This window comes from Macrobrachium rosenbergii, chromosome 10, assembly GCF_040412425.1.
Source record: "Macrobrachium rosenbergii isolate ZJJX-2024 chromosome 10, ASM4041242v1, whole genome shotgun sequence".
In the NCBI taxonomy this organism is placed as follows: Eukaryota; Metazoa; Arthropoda; class Malacostraca; order Decapoda; family Palaemonidae; genus Macrobrachium; species Macrobrachium rosenbergii.
Window position 1 is genome coordinate 20,647,272 of NC_089750.1, and position 22,781 is coordinate 20,670,052.

Consider the following 22,781-nt stretch of genomic DNA (forward strand, 5'->3'; position numbering starts at 1 on the left):
TCTGTTAGCTAAAGTTAACAGGATATTCTGTACTTTAAAAAAGAATTGGTTTTCAAACACCTTTCACCCGCTTTGCCCCAACGATTCATTGGGACATAGGATGAAAGACCACAAATTGTTCAACCGAAGAAGTGTTTTGTCTGTTCATTGCGTTGTCGCCACGAATATGTTTGGTATCTTTTTATATATTAGCGTGGTCATTTGTGGTAAAAACTTTTCCAGAAAATTATACTTCAGTTACTGTGTCTCCCTCTGAGATACGAGAGTAAGACAGATGCCTTAGATTTGGTAGTGCAGAAATTATACAGACGAGAATGTGAGTTGTTAGAATATTCATTACTGTCATGTATGTAATGCATACCCTAAGTAGGGCTTAAGCGACTTGACAGATTACCATCAAATGGTGACCTCACGAAGAAAAGGAGAATCGAGTTCATGTTTCAGGTGGTTCTCTGGACGTTCGTGAATGTGTGTGTGTGTGTGTGTGTTTGTTTGTTTTGTGTTGTTAGCTTTGTACTGGGTTCTTTGTATTGTCAAACAGTGAACCTTTAGTTTAAGGAATATTACCAGTCAGGTTTCCAGTAGGTAATTTACTGAGATAGAATCCTTATGTAGTTTGGATCTGGCGAGTAGTATGCACATGCGATGAATCAGATAGAAGTTAGCTAATGCATTACTAAGTTTCCAGTGGGACTGCATTTACAGTCGGAATTCTGCCTTATATATTGTTAGGTTGATCTTAGCTCCAAACTTTTTTCCTTTTTTAATTTCAGTCTTCTTTGGCGGTCGTCCTTAGGACGTATTTTCCTTGTCTCCCATTTCCTGCGTCGTCTCATTCTGTGCCGATGGCTCTCCAACGTCATTGGTAGGGGGAGGGAGGTGGGAGGGGGAAATGGGGATTGGGCATCACAGTCACTCGTTCGTAATCACTGTGCTAATCACCGTTCGTTACCAGTAATCCCCGAACGATTTGAGAAGCGATTTGGAAGTTGACACTGACAGGGTGACGGGAAGGCCCCATCCCCCATCGTAGGGAGATGAGAGGGGAGGGGGTCGGACTTAGGAAGAGGAGAGGGGTAATCACCGCTGGAAAGCTTTTGGGACGTGTGCATAAGTGGTTGGAGCGAGTGTGCTTTTAACACGTTCGAAACGTAGACAGACTTCAGATTTCAGATCGGAAACGCCGTCCGAAGTGGGTAAGCTGAGAGCTTCGAGAGAAAGTGGACAATTGGCATAAAAAGAGGGACTAATACATAAAATTGAATGCTGATGAAGTGGTCTCTTGTATCTTCGCAGTAAGATGTAAATTGTCAGAAATGTTTGATCTTGTGCAAATCAGTCTGAATAGTTGTTTGGCAATGGCTATCATACTCATCTTCGTATAACGAATACTTGTTTGATTAAGATTATCTTCATCATGGTCACCAGTTCAAGGAGTGCGTCTGTGTACAGAGACTTGCCAGATGTCCGAGACAGGCAACGCCGATTGAGGTCATTTCTTGCAGCTATGCAGCTACAGTTCGGGGTTCAGTTCTCTGACCTCCTATGATGATACTTGGAAAAAGAGCCCGCAGACATTTGATTCTGGTTTTACAAATATAAAAAGAAATTATATCATAACTACAATTCCATCCCACTGGCACATGCACGAAGCTTTGCAAATCATTCCTTCGATATAATTGCATTTGTATGTATGTTTAATTCCTTTTGAAATAATCTTCGCAGTTGTAAAATACTCTGGTAGAGAAGGCTAAACTGAAAACGTGCCTGTTATAAGATAGGAAATTATAAGAATCTGGGAAAGTCGAGACGGGGAGAGAATTCCAAAGTACAGGTTTTAAGGGAGTGAAAGTAACAGCCGTGAACTCTTTCCACTGCCTTCCACTGAATGAATGTCGGAAGAGGTAGCATGACGGGTGTTGCAATACCTCCTAGAGGGGAGCGGCACACTCCTTGATTTTATACAAATATATATATATATATATATATATATATATATATATATATATATATATATATATATATATATATATATATATATATATATCTTGCGTTAGAGTAATAAAATGTACAGTTCGTGCCAGTTTTATTGCGTAAATCACTGCACTTTTCTTTGGGCATGTTAAAGAAATACATCTGTAAATGTTCATAATATTTTAAAATAATTTGTCTCTTTCTAATTAACACTGTGTACGTGAAATGTAATTATTATTATTATTTTCAAATTGCATAACGGGTGTATAATTCACTTTGCGTTAATTGTAAAAAGCGGGGTTCTTGCCGTATTCTCCTTCACTGACCCCTTTTCTGTTTTCATCATGCTCCTTCATCATCGCTGCGGAGGGCCTTCCTTCATCTACGTCGGTCATCTCATATGTTGGTCTTCATATCCTTGACAGATAGTGAGGGAAGTTGCCGCATCATCCTTATTTACTTCGAGATTCTCTCTCCCTAACCCTTCTCAGAGCCAGACGCCCTCTCCCCTCCCATCTTGTCTGGCATTCTTAAAGACCCCCATCTCTTTCTCCCCCTCCCCGCTCCCTCCCCTTCCCCCCCTCGTAATAATTATGTTGCTAGTCTAAGCCTGCTCTCCTCTGAAGGCCTTTTGTGAAGGTCGCATGATACTCCGAGTCATTCATGAATTGTGGAAAGCGATTGTTCACGTTCGTGTTTCTGTGATTAGTCTTCATTGTTCTGAGTGTGATATGATGATGCATTCATGATATCTGAATATTCGCTTCTAACACTGGAAAATATTGCTTTTGTTTCTTGGTAGTACGCTTTAAAAACTTGGTCACATTAAAACATAATTGTAAAAAATTATGATTAAGGGTTTGCTGGTATACACAGTGAGGGACTGCAATACCAGTACATTGTACTGTACAGTAATCGTGTTTAATTATTATCGGGATGTCTTGATATTCAGGTTTGAATCCCAATTAAGATTTTAGACAATTAACTACAAGGATTCCTCTGTATTCACAATTGAAACCTAGTCACCGGTGAAAACCGGTGCTTACTGGACTGTAATCATTGCGAAGAATTTCAAAATGCATCCGTGCCCATGAATACCTGCCTTGCCTAGCATGACAATAACTATTCAGTCTTCCGCAGCATTCTTTAGTCATTCTGGCAATTGGTGATTGGTATTTTGATCTTCGCTCGTACTTCATTGGGGTACATAACGATATACTTGAACCCTTTTCTTTTTGGTAATACTTTTTCACAGAGTTAACCTTGATTTTAGTTTAACAAAGCCCTGTGAAGATTTTGCTTCGCTGTTTCTAAGGTTAATTCTCTCTCTCTCTCTCTCTCTCTCTCTCTCTCTCTCTCTCTCTCTCTCTCTCAGTTGCAGTTTTTCCAAACGGAAAAATCGTCAAGGGACATTTTCGAGGATCGTTCAAAGCCAAATTGTTACATACCCGCTATTGCAGAATGGATAACTAATAGGTACATTAGTTTAAATTGGACGGTTAATAACTACATTCTAAGTTTCTCATCAAGCCTTTTGCTTTTTTAAGATTTATTTTGATAATTTCCAAGAACAGCAATAAAATGCGGAATGGGATTAGTGTTGTTATCCATCCTGGACTTTAGATACCGATTCCAACTTTTTGAGAGATCTTTTTTCCTTATAAACACAGAGGCAAAAAAGTAAAAAAAAAAAAAGATTCACGCAGTAAATGATCGGTGACAGTAGCACCAATAATAGGTGTATTAATAGTAGTAGCGCCTGCTGCTTACATGCAGTTCGGATTGTGGTTCACCTTGGTCGCTCCAGGTGACCTGCAAGTAGCAATGGCGTCACACACATACGTACTCACACAGACACACTACGCATTACCTGGTCCTTATATCTCATGCACACTTCGCTTCCGTTTGCTTGTTCTTGAGCACGAACCAAAGACATCCATCCACTGGCCACTTCTCGTTTCCATCTGTAATTCTCTGTTTGTTATTAGGCTAATGATTGAAGTAATGCACAAAACATTATTAACAGTTATATGGATTTACGTTTTGAAAAACTGTTTAGTTAAAAATATATATATATATATTATATATATATATATATATATATATATATATATATATATATATATATATATATATATATATATATATGCATATATGTAAGTATGCATACGTACATACATATCACTAAACATTGTAAACATTAGCAGTCACATGATTTCAAAACGGTCCCTATCGTTATCAGACAGACAGCTTGCGTAACAGCCTTTGATTTTATCTGGACACGTTTTCAGTATACTCTGCCCTGTGTAATTCCTTGCTTGAAATTTGCCAGCATGGCAGTAGAAGTTATTGATATTAACAGACAGTTTAGTTTTAGAATGACAGTGTACCTGCGTGAATATCTGTGAAGTATTGGTTATAGATTTTCTGTGATTTTGTTTCAAATTTAAATAAATATAAATGAATTATTGCTCTTAACTTCCTTTCCTGTTAAAGGTGATATGCCGTAAAATGTTATGAGCGTTCCCGTGTACCCTCTTCATTTTGTATACGTCTCAAAAAGAAAATTCTGTGAATTGCTCTCTCCACTACGTTTAGTCGATGTCGTATGCGATTACTTTGAGGGTAACACACACGTGTATATATATATATATATATATATATATATATATATATATATATATATATATATATATATATATATATATATAAATATATATACATATATATAAATATATGTATATTTATTTATAAATGGATTTTTCCTAATATTTTCTCTATATTTTAACAAACTCTACATGATTACAAAATACACACACACATATATATATATATATATATATATATATATATATATATATATATATATATATATATATATATATATATATATATATATATATCTGCATATATATATGTATCTATATATATATTTATATATATATATTTATGAATATTTTTTCTAATATTTTTACTTAAAAACATGTTTTAACAATAGCAAAAAAGATACCTGGTGCAGTTGGTGATGTGTGTGCATGTATATACGTATGTACGTCTTACTTTCGTTAGTAGAAGCGACACTTTCTTTGTTGTGGCGAAAATTACGCTGACTTGTACCATTTGTGCCAGGGACTTGAATAGCCATTGTAAATCTCGGTAATATTGTTCTTTCAGACGTAAAGGCATCTTATAGACACTGGTTGTATACCGTTTAAAGTATTCCCTGCTCCCTTCAACTAGAAACTCACTCTCGGGTCCAAGCAGTTTCTTCCTTTGTTAGCATTGTGAACGAATGAGTCCACGTGTGTTTGTATGTTTATATATATATATATATATATATATATATATATATATATATATATATATATATATATATATATATATATATATATGTGTGTGTGTGTGTGTGTTTGTTTTGTGTATGTATGTATGTATGTATGTATATACGTAATTTATCTATCTATCTATCTATCTATCTGTCTATATATAAATATATGTATGTGTGTATTTATGTATATACGTTACATGTCCTGTCAAAAATGGTGACAGTATTCTCATAATTTAGTATATGACTTGCTTACACCAAGTACATTATATTTTTATTTGTAAGGCTTTGTGTTAGTTTGTGGTATAGAAAAACTAACAGTTATATGGAGACATTTTGTTTGAAAGGTAAGATATCGATACTTCTTTACTTATTAGATGATTGTTAACATCAGTCACACCTCTGACGTAAAAAGTAAATAAATTTTTTTTATTGTTCAAAGGAACTGGAGAGGAGCTGAGTGTTTCAGTATTATTATTATTATTATTATTATTATTATTATTATTATTATTATTATTATTATAGTGCCAACCTGCCTATTTAATTTTACCACTGAGTAGTAAATATACCTCAGTCGATTTAAATCGTCCAGCTAAGAAATTACGACTTCTAAGTGTCAAATTACTGCTTCGTGAAACAATAACTCTCTTATCTTGATAATAATTCCTCTCTCGGCTGCGACCTATATCCTGGGGTACCTCCGTCCCCTCCAGTAGCCTCCTTCACCCCTCCCCCATCCACCCCACACAAGCGGACTCCTAAGTTTTGAAAGACCTTGATTTATAAGTATCCTTCTTCACCTCCATCCTCCCTTCCTCCATCTTTACTGCCCAAATCTTTAAGGATCACTCTCTTTCTAATTTCCTTTTTCCATCTTTAACCCGCTTCCTTCTATTTCCTGCTTCACAGCCGCCTAGTCCTTAGTTATCGTATATTATTCTTGTTTATTTTTAGTAGTTTAAAATCGCCATTATCATCAGTATTGTACACTCTCTCGTATGATTGACGCCATGCTAGAATTTATTTAATTTCTCTCTCTCTCTCTCTCTCTCTCTCTCTCTCTCTCTCTCTCTCTCTCTCTCTCTCTCTCTCTCTCTCTCTCTCTTATGTTTTTGTATGATACTGTTGCTGATGTTGAAGTCTTAGGCAGAGGTCTGTTTATTTATAAATACATACATAACTTCCTCCTGTTGTTGGTATAATTTATATTTCATTGTAGATCTAAATTAAAGAGTATCAGTGTATCTTTGAAATAGTGTGCTAAGGAAGGGCTTATGATTTCAGCATTATACCCTGAGTGAAACTTTTTCCTGATTTGAAATATTTGCTTATATTTGAGGCAAGGAACACCTGGTTACTGGGAGAACTTTTTGCCATCTCGAAGCTAATGTTTCAGGGTACGAAAGATATTTTCTCTCTCTCTCTCTCTCTCTCTCTCTCTCTCTCTCTCTCTCTCTCTCTCTCTCTCTCTCTCTCTCTCCCTTGAGTATGTGTATGAATATTTGTGTGTTAAACCAAAGGAATTTCTGACTCTTCAAGTTTTTGGTTTTTGAGAAGAGACTCGTCAGGATGAAGTCTCGAAGGAAAATTGGGGGTCGAGTCACGTCTTTCTGGACTCGTCCAATTTCTTTTCCTCGAAGTCGAGTTGGTAGTCCGTTAATTGATGAAACACCTCCCCCCAAAAGATTTTTGTAATTACAGCACTGGATCTCGCCAGTCCTTGATTTATTTCGAATATAATAGTTTTCTCTCGCAACGATAAAGTAGCTTTCCCATGACCTTTCGCCGGTGGGGTCTCTTTTTAATGTGTGTTTGGATGTTTATTTCTTGGTTTTAAGTCCTTCTCCCGTTCTTTAACTGTTTCCTTTCCTGTCTTGATCGAATGAATGAAAATGGAACAGCAGTAAGGAATTCCTTTCTCTCTAAATATACATATATATATATATATATATATATATATATATATATATATATATATATATATATATATATATATATATATATATATAAATTATATATATATATACACATATATATATATATATATATATATATATATATATATATATATATATATATATATATATATATATATATATATCTTTACGTTTTAAATACTCTTTTATTTACTGTGAATATTTAATCATTCCTTGTCTTATCTCATTCTCGTCCAGGACTTTTAATTATCTGTATTGACAGTTTCAGGACATCCACTTTTTTTATACATGCATACTTCAGTATTTCTCTTTCCCCTAATCTGGGAACTTAGAAAACAAAGTGGAAGAGATTTTGAATATGTTTCACTGCAAAATGCTCAGTTTCATAGATGGAGTACGTTAGGAAAATTCTTTTATAAAACAGGGGGAAGTTTTTGAGAGATATGTTTCCTGATGTGGCTCAGAGACTGAGCTCTCAAAACCCGAGATGGTTCGGGCATGTGATGAGAAGAGGAAAGTAGCTGTCGCTCAGAAAATGAGTGGGTGTGGAGTTACTAGAACGAAAACCATTGGGCAAACCTCGGAGAAAAGCTTTAGAGTTCAGATGAGGACCTGGAGTATATGGGAATTCAGGCAAAAGAGAGAGGAGATAACACATACACTGATATAAATCTTGAATGTGGTAAAGCATTATTTAAAAATGTTTTTGATGGGGGGAGGGGCTGCGGGTTTCCAGAGCTGAATAGGAATGGAAGAAAATTAAACACAAATATGTCAAGCGGATGTTTACATTTATTGTTATAGTTAAAAAAAACACACACACAAATTTAGAGAAAAAATGTATTTAGGAACTCCACATACAGTTTCTGAGAGTCATGCTCCCTCTTCAATGTGGGTTTGTCGCCACACTGAAGATGAAGCACGACGCTTTCAAAACTGTATGTGTATTTCTTTAATATATTTTTTCTCCAACGTTTGTATCTGTGTGTGTGTGTTTTTTTTAAAGTTTCAGTGTTCGTTACTGATCCATTATCATCATTTACAGCTGTGTTCTCAGGTCTCTTCAGATTAGCATTTTATATTATTCTTTGCCGAATTGTTACAAGTTCTTGAGTATTCGGCCACTATTGAATAATTGAGAAAGAAGGGTAGATTACTGTAATCATCTTTAACGTTTCTGTTTTCGTGTTGTCAGACGCTGAAGTACGACCCCTAATTGATCACGTAGCAGTACCTCTTCCCCATCTCAGTATGTTTCCTTCACTCCACCCGTTATTCCCAAATTGTTTTAGCGCTTCCCGCAAGGATCGATTTTAGTGTTTCTCAACCGTCCTGCGTTAAATGGAAAAGCAGACGACTTTTACTGTGTAAATTAGTATTGGTATATAAAAACTCGTGCAACAGTTCGTTAAGAGACAGTCCTGTCTTTTACCAACCGGTTTCATGTTTATTCAAATTAAATTGAATGGCCAATTGTAAAACCAGTTTTCACTGTTCTTTTCTTGAATGAACTTGAGTAACACAAGCAACGTAACCTACTTGTGTGAAATGATTTCGAAGATCTCCAGAGATTTTCTTTTTATGTTTATTTTTGTATTTTGCGACCGCTAGGCTCTCCTCCCCTTTTGTTGCTGCTCTACAAGCTCTTCCCCGTCTGTTGCTGCTGCAGCTACTGCTGTTGTTGCTGTTGCTGCACATCTAGTTATTGTTTGTAAGTTTAATGGACGTGGAATCCAATACTGCCTCCCCTAAGGGACGCGTCGAAGAGTTATTTTGGAAGTGGAAGTTTGGATGCTCTATATTGTTGTTGCTCTTGTTGTTGTTGTTGTCAGTACTGCTAGTGCTCGCGTTGTTGCTCGGATGATGAAGGATGTATTTCACGGAAACATCAAAGATACATTTGACATTTTTGCTGGAAGTATTGTTTTGTCACGTTGATGGTAAAGATGAAATGAGTCGATTGCCGAGAGAGGAGAAAGGATGTGCAAGTTATTGCGGGTCAAGGATGCTTTCTCGTCGTCGTCTGGGGTTGATATTCTTTGCTTATTTTCCTAATTATTTCATTGAGATGTCCTTTGTGATATATATATATATATATATATATATATATATATATATATATATATATATACATATATATACATATACATTTTATATATATATATATATATATATATATATATATATATATATACATTTATATATATATATATATATATATATATATATATATATATATATATATATATATGTGTGTGTGTGTGTGTGTGTGTGTGTGTATAAACATATTAAAAAAATCTTTCGGTTTAAAGGTATAGTGACTGTCCAGTTTTCGTTCGGAAAACTTTTGTGGGAGAGCCTTGTGTCGCAGTAAGTATGGATAGTTCATTAATTCCGTATTTTTTATTACTATTCTTTGATGCGTGAATCTAGTATAAGAGAAAATTCCCAATCGCGTTCGGGAGCAAATGAAAAAGGAACTTAACTAACAGAAACATCAGTTTGTAATGAAAATGCAGTGAATGGACTGAGAACTTTATAAGTTTCGAATCTAATGTAAAGTCAAGAGAAAGCGATGCTGGATTGAAAATCGACTATTGAAAACCAAGCTTATTAAGAAGAGACCTCAAAGGAAATGTTAACTGAGCAGGCAGTTGGTTAATTAAGATACAAAGTTAGGGCAGAAACTTTCGATAATGAAGAGGAAAAAGAGCAAAGGTGTGCAAAACATGCGACCATTACGAGATACAGAAATTGTCTTCTGGAAAAAAAAAATAACAGATATACAACGAATATGTTAATGGAAAATGACTTAACAAAAGAATTAGATTCTTTTCGTTCTATTTTGTGTGTGTGTGTGTGTGTGTGTATTTTAGTTTAGAGACATCAAGTAAAAATAGAAATTGGCATGTTTAGGATTTTGTTGGTTGAAGAGAGAAAGGGTAAAGAAATAAGGCGCGCCAAATATACAACTCTGGTGGTGAAATATGTGAGAAGAAATTGACAAATATACTCGCCTGAAAGTAAAGGCACAACAAGCGAACGGGGACAATATGAAAAAAGAAATGGTTGATAAAACGGGTTAGTCAATATAAATGCCTCATGGTACTCAGAGAGAATTGTTGAATGAAGGAAATATGTGAGAGGCTTTTTAGTAATAAGAGCGAAGTGCTAGTAAATGTCATTACAAATATTGTGTGCTTTGTTAGGGAGCACACCAAAGGAAGAGACACGCTAAATATTTGTCCTAATATAAGTCTAAATTAAAAGACGTTGATGAATAAAGAGAAATAGCAAATGTGAAGCCACATGGGAAAGTGTGCGATTGTAAGGTTAAGCGTTAACTTTTTTTTTTTTTTAGAGTGTGTGTGGGCTATGACAAACATCAAGATACGATGCCAATGTTTGTTGCAAACTTGCAACATCCCTTGCATATTTTCTTCTTTTTCGGTTTAAACGAAAGAGGTAGTTCTCCAGACATAGACTGAACGCAGGTAACAGCGGCACCCAATTTCTTTCCTTGCCGAGATTCGGTATCGGGGAATAGAATTGTTTTCTTCCGTCTGTACATGTTCGTTAGTTTGGTGCATATGCACCCTTATGTGTTTGTGTACACGGACACATGCACATTAACACTGTGTATGTAGGTCGGTATATGTGTATGTAAACATTTACAACAGGGCGCGCACACATACGTACATGAGAACACTTCCTGTGCGTCTGTGTATAATTACACTTCATATATGTGTATTGGCTTAATCAACCTTTCAAGGTTCGCTCACTAACACACAAATTAAAAATTGAATTGCATTATAGCCATCTGGCGCTATAAATCTTGGAGCTCAGTAATATTTAGTATGAAAGCACGCTTTTATTCGACGTGTCAAAAGATTTTTTTTATCGAGTTCATAAATATGTCCACGAAGACGTATTGTGTTTGCGTGACTGCTGACCAGACCCTTGGCAAATGGATTAATTGGCTCCTATGAAATATGATAGCGCTGTTCTTTCGGGTCTCGGGTTTCGTCTCTGGAAAGAGTTTGTATGCTAGAATACATTTTCCGGTCACCCGTCTGGCTATTAATTTCGGACGGGGAGAAAAAAAAGTAGCGTTATGAGCTATAAATGTATAAATTAAAGCGTGAAATATAGCGACTTGCAGCTATTTATACGCGGGTGTTTTTCTTTTCTTAGACAGGAAATTAACCCTGGTTTGGTATCAGCAATAAAGCGAGAATTATGTCTTCTGTGTCAGCCCGAGTGAAAAATAAAGGTAATTTCATATTTGCATTTTTGTTGCGGCCAGGGAGTTGTAGATGCCTCGAGAAAATTAGGTAGTGTAGGAAAAATCCAATCTTGGTATTTAAGCGAGTATAAAATTATCGTTTGAATACTAAATTTGGAAACATATTCACCGGCGTATAGCAGGCAACGTTTTCCAGTAAATTAGGAAACATTTTTCAGCACAACAAATCTTTGTTCAAACAGTTCAGAATGTGCGCGGATTTGCATTCTCGAAACGGAGAGGTTTGTGATTTTATTTTTTTATTGAATCGATCAGGCTGTTAAAGTTTTTGAGATCAAATAAGAAACACTATAAATGATATTAATATTGTAATGGAAAGATTTTCAGATAATTTGGTAGTAAGTGAATTAGCTAGTTGGGAATTGTTGAGGATAAATGAGTCGTGAAACGGAGTTTTTTTGAGATCATCTTCTGGTATTAGATCAGTCACGCAGGTAAACAAGTGTTCCGAGAAGACATGTCATAAGAATAGAAGAAACAGTAGATGTTTAAACACTGACCACTTTCAGCGTGACGGGACGAAGACAGGACGGTCAGGTTTGATTTGCATGGAAGAAACAAACAGAAATTGTCGTCGAAGAGGTGAAAAGGCGTTTTGCTGTGGTGGCGGTGGTGTGGTTCAGGGAGCAGCCGATAAATCTGCGGTAATGCCTCTGCTTTAGACATTCACCACGATTTGTTTTTCAAAACCCTCTTGGCTCAGCTATAACTTTAATGCCATTACCAGCCTGTAAATACACGATGCTATGTTGGGGGATTGGGCTAAGGCTACACTTCTCGTTCCTTTTCTTCCGTTTTTTCTCTTTCTAAGACTTTCCTTTTAACGCTACAAAAGGGGGTTTGGGGGCGTCAGGAATGGGAGGAGGAGGAGGAGGAGGAGGAGTCTGCTTTCCTCTTCTCTTCTCTTCTCTTGTACTTTCTGCGGGACCTATCCATCCTTAGAAATTCATGGGACAACCCCCTCCCTCCTTGAAGAACCAGCTTCTAATGATTTTAATGGAGAAAGAGAAAAGGGCTGAGGGGGGGGGAGTGGAGGATAGAATGGAGAACAGTTTTATTTCAATAATTGCTTGCCTGTTCACTCGATGTTTATTTTGATGTTTGTTTTTATTGGTTAATTGATCGGCAGATTTTAATGATATTGTCAAATGCTCCCTGTTTATCTTTGCTTACTTAGAGATATTGAAGGTTTAACTCAAGACTGAATTCGAGTAATTACCCTGAGGGAAAAAGAAGTTAATTCGAGTAGTTTTTATTCTGGGTATATGTAGGTAAAGTAAATATATTCATTGGTTTCTATATTTTTGTGATTAGTAGTCTTTAAATAGGAGACAAAGAAAATGAAGCTTTGAGTCATTCAGTGCTTGAAGGAAAAGAGGGTTTAAAGTATAATAATGGTCAGGCTTCCATCTGAAAAAGGCCCTACAAATAACCCTTCCTGTTCCTGTTGAAGGCTTGTGGGCTCAGCCATGTGACGACGGGTTAGGTATTGAAGGGTCCTTTCCTTTTTTCCCCCTTCGCTGTGCCGTGTGTACATTCGTTTCGTCCACTAGACTGGAAACTGACTAATGGTTTCCCTTGAAGACGGATTGATTTGTTTAAACGCATTTGCATCGTAAAATACCATACGTTGGTGTTGACTCATGGTAGCGGCTTTGATTTAATTGATTTTATCTCCCACGTTTGATTTGAGGTTGTGGTTGGTTTTTCATATTCGGAAGATTTTTGGCGAGCCACAAAATTTTCAAGGAGATTCTCTCTGATTACGTAAGTTATTTGTATGCCATGCTTGTACGTTAACAGGCTTTGAGCCTCAGTAAAACTTTCATTCATGATGTATTATCCTATAATTCCTCATCACCATAAGTGCAGTTGATATAGCATGAAGTTAACCGTTATGAGATGTAATTCATGATACCACGGCCGGATGACCCGAGATGATTATTGTAGTTGCAAGGTGAAAAGGTCACTGCATGTGTTATGCGTCCTAAAGGGAAGCAAGCCTTTACCTGTCATGATAGCCTTTGAAGATCATGACGTCCCGTCGGTGCGCGGCCTTCTGCAGAAGTTCTCCTCGGATGTACAGGATTTTGTATGGATTTCAACAAATAAGGTAAAAGTTGAATGTAAATGCCTTGTAAGTTTTAGTCCCCTACAGGTGAAAAATGTTAAATGTTAGCGCCTTTTCAGATTTCGTCGATGAAGGAAAATAATAAATGTGAACGCCTTTAATTAAAGTTTTTAACTCAACAATCGGAGAAATATGATTAATATTTAAGTCTTCTTGCTTTCAAGTCGATAACCAGATCACCTTTAATTTTTTAAGCCAAAAAAGAAGGATTTTAAATTCGCGTGAACAAAATAATAATGATTTTAAAAGCTCAAGACAGTAACCAAGAAAGGTTTTAAATGTAAGTCCCTTCAAGTTTGTAAGTCAGTACCTAAATATAAAACTCTTGGGTTTTTAAAGTCAATATCTGAATCAAGATTTAGAGTATAATATCGCCTTCAGTTTTGTGTTCACTACCGAAACCCATTGGGTGGGCGGGCGGCTTGGTAGAAGTATATAGGGCCTCAGGTAAGTATTTTTTTTTTTTTTAGTGAATAAAGTTGAATAAGCCTTCGCAAGAAAACCAAAGTAAAGGGAAGTCTTCTGGATGAAGATAATGCTGCTTGTGGCTTTGCACAGTCGTGATATCTCCGGTTTAATGAACTCGACTACGGTTGTTAGATTTAACAGCGACATTAGTGGTTGCGGTGTCTTATCATGAAAACTATTTTTGGTGTATGAACTATTTTTGATGCATGAATGTATGATGGTAAATTGGAGAGAGAGAGAGAGAGAGAGAGTCTATGAATAGTCTGCTGATTCGGTTTTTTATTTTTATTCTACCTTAATGTAATTTTTGTTTTGTTTTATTAGTTTTCCTTTTTTATTAACAGTTTACGATTACGAACTGAAGTACCAGGCATTGTAATCATTCCTTTATGAAAGTGGCTGAATTAAAGAGAAAACAGAAAGAATGAATCCACTTGTTGATGATAAATTCTTCAATAAGATTTAAATCTGCCGCTTCGTAATGAATTATGGGCACATTTGTCATTTGAAATTTTAAAATGAAGTTGAAATATGAATTATGGTCTTATCGGAACCGTCGCGTTCTGAGCCATTGAGGTAACTGGTGAGACGGAAAGAGAGAATTTTGGTGGGGATCATTCGCCCCTCTTTTGTCTTCTTTGCTGGTGGGTTTTCTTCATGTTTTTTTATAAGTTGTTCGTACTGGTTTTTGTATATTATTGGTAGGAGTCGTAATTAGTTTTTCTTCTATTTCTTTCGAAATTTTTTTTTTATCGTCCTTACCTTTATATTTCATGGCATGTGTTGTCCATTATGGGAAAAGAAGATCTCTCTCTCTCTCTCTCTCTCTCTCTCTCTCTCTCTCTCTCTCTCTCTCTCTCTCTCTCTCATCATTCATTTGTATAAGGGTTCTTAAGCCCGCTATCCAGTCTTCTAATGATTACGCGTCATACGTGTTCATATCATTTTGTCAGTAGAGTGCGTTGTATTATCTGTCTTTTATTGAAATACCTGAAACAATCATTTTTTATCTTTAGTTTCTATGGGAATGGATGGCGGATAGCACTTTATTCATTGAAATGTAGTAGATTTTTATATTTTATTTTGATAAAATTACTTGAACATTTAATCACCAACTTTTGGTGAGATTCAGATATCAAGGATCACCATTTTTTGTCAGTCGATAAGAATATGGGGACTTAAGTTGGTATTTTTACTAATATTTTCTCTTGTGTGTTTCGTGGTACTTTTCTCCCATTTCCTCCCATTAAAGAGTTAGGAAATTAAATGATAACGCTAACCTCACGCGTCTCCCGTGTATAAAGTGGATTGAAAGCCAAATGCAACGCGGGGCCATGTTGTGTCAACTTGTGCCATATCCAGTCTGAAGCCGTGCCAATATACTAACTGGTCCATTATCCTGTTTGTAGTTTGTTGTTGTATTCTGCCTCGGCTGGGTGTTGTTAAATGCCATAATGCAGAGTCAGAGAGCGACGACCTGAGAGAAATGGTGGCGTGTTCACCTAATATTGGGAGAACTGTTTGTTGCCGTTTCTGCGCTGGAGTGTTTAGATGATGGTGGGCGAATGGGTGTCGAATTGCATTTCAGTGCTGAATTCTCTTTAAATATATAGTTTTGGCGCTATTATTATTATTATTATTATTATTATTATTATTATTATTATTATTATTATTATTAACGTGTGGGCAAGGTATGCTGAATTACAGACGTTTACTTGTTCTTTAAAACTGATTTTAATTAGTGACAGGAATAATTTGGGACTTCCTTGGATTTAAGCAAAATTAAATATGTTTTAGAGTATAATTGGAACTCTGATACGAATTCTTTAGAACATGGTTTGAGTTTCATTACAGATGTTTTCGAACGGGATTTCAGCTGTAATGCAGATATTTTCGAAGATTTCATATCAGACTTGGTACAGAACAGGATTTAGAATGTAATGAATTTTGAGGACAGGACTTTAGTTGCTTCATAAATATACTGTATGACCACCGGATCTTAAGTTTAGCACATATTTTGAGAACGGGATTGCAGGTGTAACATAAATTTTTAAGAGCAAGAATGAAGTTTCATAGCACATATCATGATTTGAAGTGTGAGTTTGGGAACAGGATTTCAACCTTGATACAGTTGTTTTGTGAAAAGCTGTGAAAGTAGCACAGATGCTGGAGAACAGGATTTAGTGGGTATGGTACACAGCTACATGACATCACAGTTTCAGCTGCGACGCAGATGTTTAGCAGCAAGGATTGGCCTATGAGACAGATGTACAATAACAGGATTTGAAGTTTGACGCGTTCAGGTGTAAGCTATTCCGCAAGTATTTAACGGATATGTAGTGAAGTCCCCAAATCTACTGTAATTTATCGATAACAGAGGCCATAGTACATCAAAGATTTCTTATGTTTGTGAAAAATACATCTAGAATGCGTTCATGTTCTTGGTTCCTGGTGGGTTAGGTTTTAAGGTATTTTTTCTGGTGTCTTCCGTCTCAGTTTTTATTTACGTTCGAAATTGCGTAAACTTTTTCTCAAAACACAATTTGTGGGATTATGAGTATACTCTCCATGTGTGTGTGTGCGCGCGCGCGCGCGTGTGTGTGCGTGCCAAAATATGGGTTGTAGAATGCTGTTATTCTACCCGATTCCGTTGCACATATAGTTTAGGAACAGCAATTTTGGTTAGGTTTTTGCATGAAATGTACAAAACCAGCAACAGTAATCATGGAGTAATTGTGATATTCTCGTTAGACTCCGTTATACGGTTTATAGAGTGGAGAGTCTTTTTGCGCATAATTAAAGGTTATTAATGGGAATCGTGTTAATTAACTGTAATGCCATTCTGTATGCTAGTAGTATTTTCTTCTATATCTTCAGAGACAGGTTTTATTGAATCTCGTGTTGAAGGTTGTTGGAGATCTGCTATTAATTTAATTTTCATATTAATGTTATTGTTATTGGCTTTAGCTTTTAATATTGAATTTTTTCATCATCATCATCGTCATCATTATTAGAAGCTCCACAGAAAATCCTTGAACATATGGGCTTATGGTGTGGAACTTAGTTTTCGCGTTTCATATGTATGTTAATGATTGTGGTGTTTACTTATCAACTTTTCCAGTTCCCCCAGTACTTGAAACTTTCACCAAGTGTGATAGAATGGATGTAATTATAATGATTTGTTTAACACTTAATTTTTTATCCGGTGCTTCCTTATTATTGTTATTGTTGTCGATGCTGTTTCATTACTCAGTATAAAATGTAATTTTACTATATAGTTAACTTTTTTTTTTGTAATTTTTATCATCGTGTGACAGTGTAATTTATTAGGGAATTTTAGCAGTCCTACAATAATATTTTTAATTTTTTTTATTGCAGGTAAATGAGCAAGGAGACGTTCTTATCTCAAACGGGAAGTATAATGTTCAGGGAAGGTAAGTATTCAGATAACAATCAGTGAAGAGACCGGCGGGGGTGACTAAGTATTGATGCTTTTCATTGTCATTACTCAAAACATCAATATTTGGTACCACCTTCCCAAAATTAAGTCATCCGAAAATAGATAAAACAAGTAAATAATAAAAGTATACATCAATAATTAGTCAGTGTGTGTGGCATTTCATCCATGACTCTGATAATCAGGTTAAATGTCTCATATCACAATGATAATCGGGTTACATGATCTCATATCACAATGATAATCGGGTTACAGTCTCATGACTGATTTCATCCGGTTGTATTTTTGGATGTATGAACAGGTTTGCGAATTTAGTTGTATAAGGTACACAACTAAGTAGAGTCAAAACGATAACGAATGCTCGTAGTGGGAAGAGCAAGTTTTTAGACCAGTGCAGTGGTTTAAGGTCACGGCTGACTTAATTCGTACCTGTCGACCCATTCAAGGCTTGCACGCTGCTTGGATATGGTTTTTGTTTTAAGAAATATTATTTTTACCATTATAGTAATGTTGTGCGCCATTATTGATTTTTATCATTATTGTTCTTTCAAGATCAAATATGCCTCTCTGGTGTGATGTTTATTTATTATCCTAGAAAGCGGAAAAGTTAAAAGAACTCGCTTTTGTGTGTTTTTTTTTTAAGAGAAGAAATTTTAGTAAAAAATCCGACCGCCTATCAGTCACAGTTTCCGCTTGAATAATTGTGTTCTTTTATATTGGAAGTAATTTCCTTCTACTTAAGTTTTAGACATAATAGCAACAAAGTTTGGAAATGTAGAAGTAACAGCGAGTTTTCATTTCATTCCATTGCCCCTACTACCGCCATTATTATTATTATTACTATTATTATTATTATTGTTATTATCATTTCATTCCTTTCCGTTCTTCTCCCTCATCATCACCCATGTATAATATCTAGCCATAGCTCCCCCAGATCAGCAAAAACTGTCGTTGTTTTACATCGTGGTTATGACTCAGAGTTTCCCATTCATATTGCAGATACCATGTTATTGGAATGTGGAGATTGCACTGAAAGGGGAGAAGGGCGTCATGATATTGCATCTTACCGGATCATTCCCCACTATCCATATCCCCGAGAGAACAACTCCCTCTCTCGCTTTTAAGTTTGCATCTCTACGTTCCCATCTTGGCCTATCGCCGTTTTAGTCTATTGTTTCTCTCTCTCTCTCTCTCTCTCTCTCTCTCTCTCTCTCTCTCTCTCTCTCTCTCTCTCTCTCTCTCTCTCTCCATGTTTGCCTGTGAGCTCCTTGGGCGATATATTTGTGAGATACATTACTTGATTAGGATTAAGGTGGCCTTATGCCAGCATAGGGCTTATTCAGAGGTGACCTTTTAGTGTGGTAAGGTTTGAAAGAGACTGGAGGCCTTGTTGTGGACCTTTGGACTTGGAACAACCTACAGAGGCGAGTTAAGGCCAGCTTGATGTAATAGTAAGGAAGAGAAATAATTAGTGAATATATGGTTCACATAGATTCCAGTACTTTCTTTCCAGTTCCAGCAAAGGAAAGAACTGAACATGTGAGCGAAAACCTCCTTATATCCTTGGTTGAAAATATCCTCATATCCTTTTGACTGGCAACTGGTTTTTTGGTTTTCTAGTGAAGTATTGGTAAAAACAGTAAACAGTCAAATACGTGGATAAAATTACGGAGCGTGGAAAGTAGGGAGAAGTAATGATAATAGTAACGGAAAGGCACATCGACACTGCAAATACGTTGCAGTCCTTCAGGCTAGGAATCAGGTTCTTCATAATTTTCCATTTTCGTCCAAGTAATAAACGTCGCATTCGCCCTGTGAAAAGTTAGTGCAGCAGATTTCTGGTTAAAGGAGGAGAATGGGATAGACGTGTTTTCCTTCCGATATCGATGGCGCGCCCATTAGCCTAATTATTGAGGCAACAGCGGCAGCAGCAGCTTGCGAGTAGTTAAGTTTTAATGAGGAGAGCAACAGAGCCTCCGGCGAAGAGACAATGGCAACGGAATGAAAGTCTGCGGGGATCCCCTCCATATTTCACTATACGCCTTGGAAAGTTGGCCGACTGCCAGATGCCTCTGTGGCGTGCAAGACGACCTCTCTCGCGTCCATGTCAGCATAATATGATACACAGAGTTACTCTGCTTGCCTGCCTGCCTGCCTGCTTGCCTGCTTGCCTGCTTGCATGCCTGCTAGCTAGCCAGCCAGCCAGCCTACTTGTCTTCTCTTTCTTTCCTCCCTCTTTTCCCCCTGCTTGCTAGCAGCTTTTATCCCGGATGTGTCCCTTTTTTTTTAAGGGGGGCCGGTTGGGGGAGGGAGTGGAGTTGGCATAAGTTAAGTAGTCACGTCTGCCACCAAGAAACTTTTGCTGCGACTGCGTTTTTTACCTCCCATGTATAAGGTAAAAAAAGAGAACAGTTCTTAAGACGAGGCCTCTTTCTGTGCTTTCATATTCGTCGAGTAGCAGAAAGAGAGTTGCCCTTTTCTGTCTGAATGTTACGTCATGATAGTTGTTGTAATTTGATTATTGCTAATATCTGGCGAGGAAATAAATGCAAATGATCTCGGAGTGACTCATCCTCTGTTGAGAGAGGGAGAGCCAGAAAGAGATTCCAATAAAAGAAAAAATCGAAAACTAGGAAAGTTCAAAAAAGGGACACAAAATTCTCTGGCAGTTCAAGCAAAGTCAAACAGCATCAACTTTTGTTTTTGATCCCCGAAGACTTTTTCCCCTTCAAACAACGTGCGATCTGCAACAGGATACCGAATTGATTGCGTTCCATTTATATCGAATGATTAAAAAGAGAATGTCAGATGCAGGAGAGATGTTACAGCTTTACTTGCTCCTCCTATGGCCAGATATTGAGCTGGGGGAAAATACGCACACACAAAAAAATAAATACACAGGAAAAAGAAGCGACGCTCGTGATGCATACGTACACACTCGTGTGCACACACTTTACACGGGCACTTTAGATGCATTCGCTCGCACACATACGCGCCCCTTTTTGCTCTTTGGCAAAAATAGGGGGAAAAGAAGGGGTTTGCACGGAAAGATGAAGAGTCAAGCAGTAGGTGAAGTACCGGAGGGGCTGAAGTAGTAGTTTGCAAGGCAGGGAAAATGAAGTGGTTGTGCAGACACTGTGAAAAAAAACAAACAAACAACCGTCTCTCTCTCTCTCTCTCTCTCTCTCTCTCTCTCTCTCTAACACACACACACACACACACACACACACACACACACACACACACACACACACAGTGTCTCGGTTGTTTGTCCGGAGTATCGCAGCCTTAGGTTGGGGTCTGTCATTCCGAGTGACCAGTTGAAAAAGAAATGGAGTCTGGCACTCTCGTAAAAAACATACACTGGCGAGATGATGAAACGTAGAGGTGGAGTAGAACGGAACGAAAGAAAGAACGCGGAGAGAGAGAGAGAGAGAGAGAGAGAGAGAGAGAGAGAGAGAGAGAGAGAGAGAGAGAGAGGATGGAAGGAGGGAGCGGTGGTGGCCCTGTAGAACGGAGCGAAGTTTTTGTGTAAGTCAAGGAGGAGGAGGAGGAGGAGAAGGAAGAGGGAGAACATTGAGGAAACAATGGCTGTAGGAAGCGATAAAGGAAAGGGGAGGATAACAACATCTACATATAAATATGACGTGAGAAAAGGAGGCCAGATGAGCGTAGAGTATGTGATGCATATGAATTCGTTTGAATGTATGTGGTGGACAGGGCCCATGTTTGTGTTTGTGTTTGTACGTATGTTTTCTTTAGTCTTCTCTGCCGTTTGGTTTGCAGAGATGTAAAGATCTGAAATTTAAGTTTCTTTTTTGTTTTGTTTTTTGTGTCTCGCTTTTCACTTGAGCTTGGCCTTGGTTTTTGCTAGTTACTTTGTTTTTGCTGTGACATTTTAAATATGTATTGACGAAGAAGACGGTAAGATGATTCATATGAATTAACTGATTATTTACTACGGCCCCTGACTTGTCTTTTATACATCACTGAATTTATTTAACTATAACTTCTGCTGTTGCTGATAGGATGATGAACATCTATTGTTTAGATATTCTGTCAATAATTTCCTTGCGCGGAAAATCTCCCCATTGAGGAACCCCTTGCTAAATATTAAATTTACACTCGTTCGCCGGTTTTAGCCGAACAAATTCATACTAGCAACGAGGGAGAGTTGGTGGAATGGATCCATTATTTGAAGGTATCTCTCAGGGCTGCACACCACATTAACAAGAACTAAAACGTCTCCCGGACGTGTGTTTTGAATTGCAGATAATGTGGCACTAATGGGACTCTCAAAAAGCGAGGCCGCCAAGTGATGAGCTCTAAATTCATCACCATAGAGATTACAGTATGCACGGCCATCTGTCTCTTTGGTGTTTTTGTTTTCTGTGTTTGTCTTTTGGGTAGTCTTGCTTTCAGCGGCTGGAATTACGCTGCCTGTGGTCATTGCAAGGAAGATGCCAAAATGAAGTGCCAATATTTATTTGCTAATCCAACAACTGTTAGGTTAAACTTTGCAATGGGGATTTGATATGCTCACACCGTTCTCGAATCTGGGTGCAAGAGTTGCTTTGAGTGAAGCCGTTTACAAGGAAAGGGTCGATCGTGGGGTTGATGCCCTTGCCTTGAAAATGCGTTAATGATACTTGAAACAGACTTTTGCGTTTAAGCGTAAGTGGCGGTTGGTCAAAATGCTACCCCAAAGCCATCTGAGTAAGAACAGTACGAATGGACAGGGAAATGAGATTCCAGCTAAGCACAAGTTACCATCATTAGTGTATTGCAAGTCCCGAAATCACACTTTAAGAGCCTGAAAGTAGCAAGTAAGTTTGCGAACTCTTGTTCTTTTGAATGTTTTGTCATTTCCCCACCTGTTCCTTCATTAATCCTCAGCTAATGTTTCTCTCCCACTGGCCTCGACCATCGGTTGTGTACATTGCAACCCTATCATTAAATACGTTCTAATTATTTGTAAAGTGTGACCAAAGGATATCCGTATTGATTTTTCCTGTTTTTTTTTTTTTTTATCGAAAAAATAAGATGTTGCCTAGTGCGTCTGGAACACGTTCTTTCCCCATTTGTAAACATCTTTCTTAGTGTACCATTGAACAAAACCAATCCAATTTTCCTTCTGCCGTCCCGCCCTTCATCCTTCCTTCATCATTAGTTCCATTCATCCT

The 22,781-nt window shown here is 37.2% G+C and overlaps 1 protein-coding gene across 1 annotated transcript in view; it reads left to right on the plus strand.

The window, feature by feature from the left end:
• The first annotated feature begins 989 nt into the window (after nucleotides 1-989).
• Nucleotides 990-22,781, plus strand: part of LOC136842543 (Krueppel-like factor 6) — a 588,925-nt gene continuing 567,133 nt past the window's right edge. The window contains exon 1 of the mRNA XM_067109978.1: nucleotides 990-1,192. The gene's annotated coding sequence lies outside the window, so the exon portion shown is untranslated. The remainder of the gene's footprint in view (nucleotides 1,193-22,781) is intronic.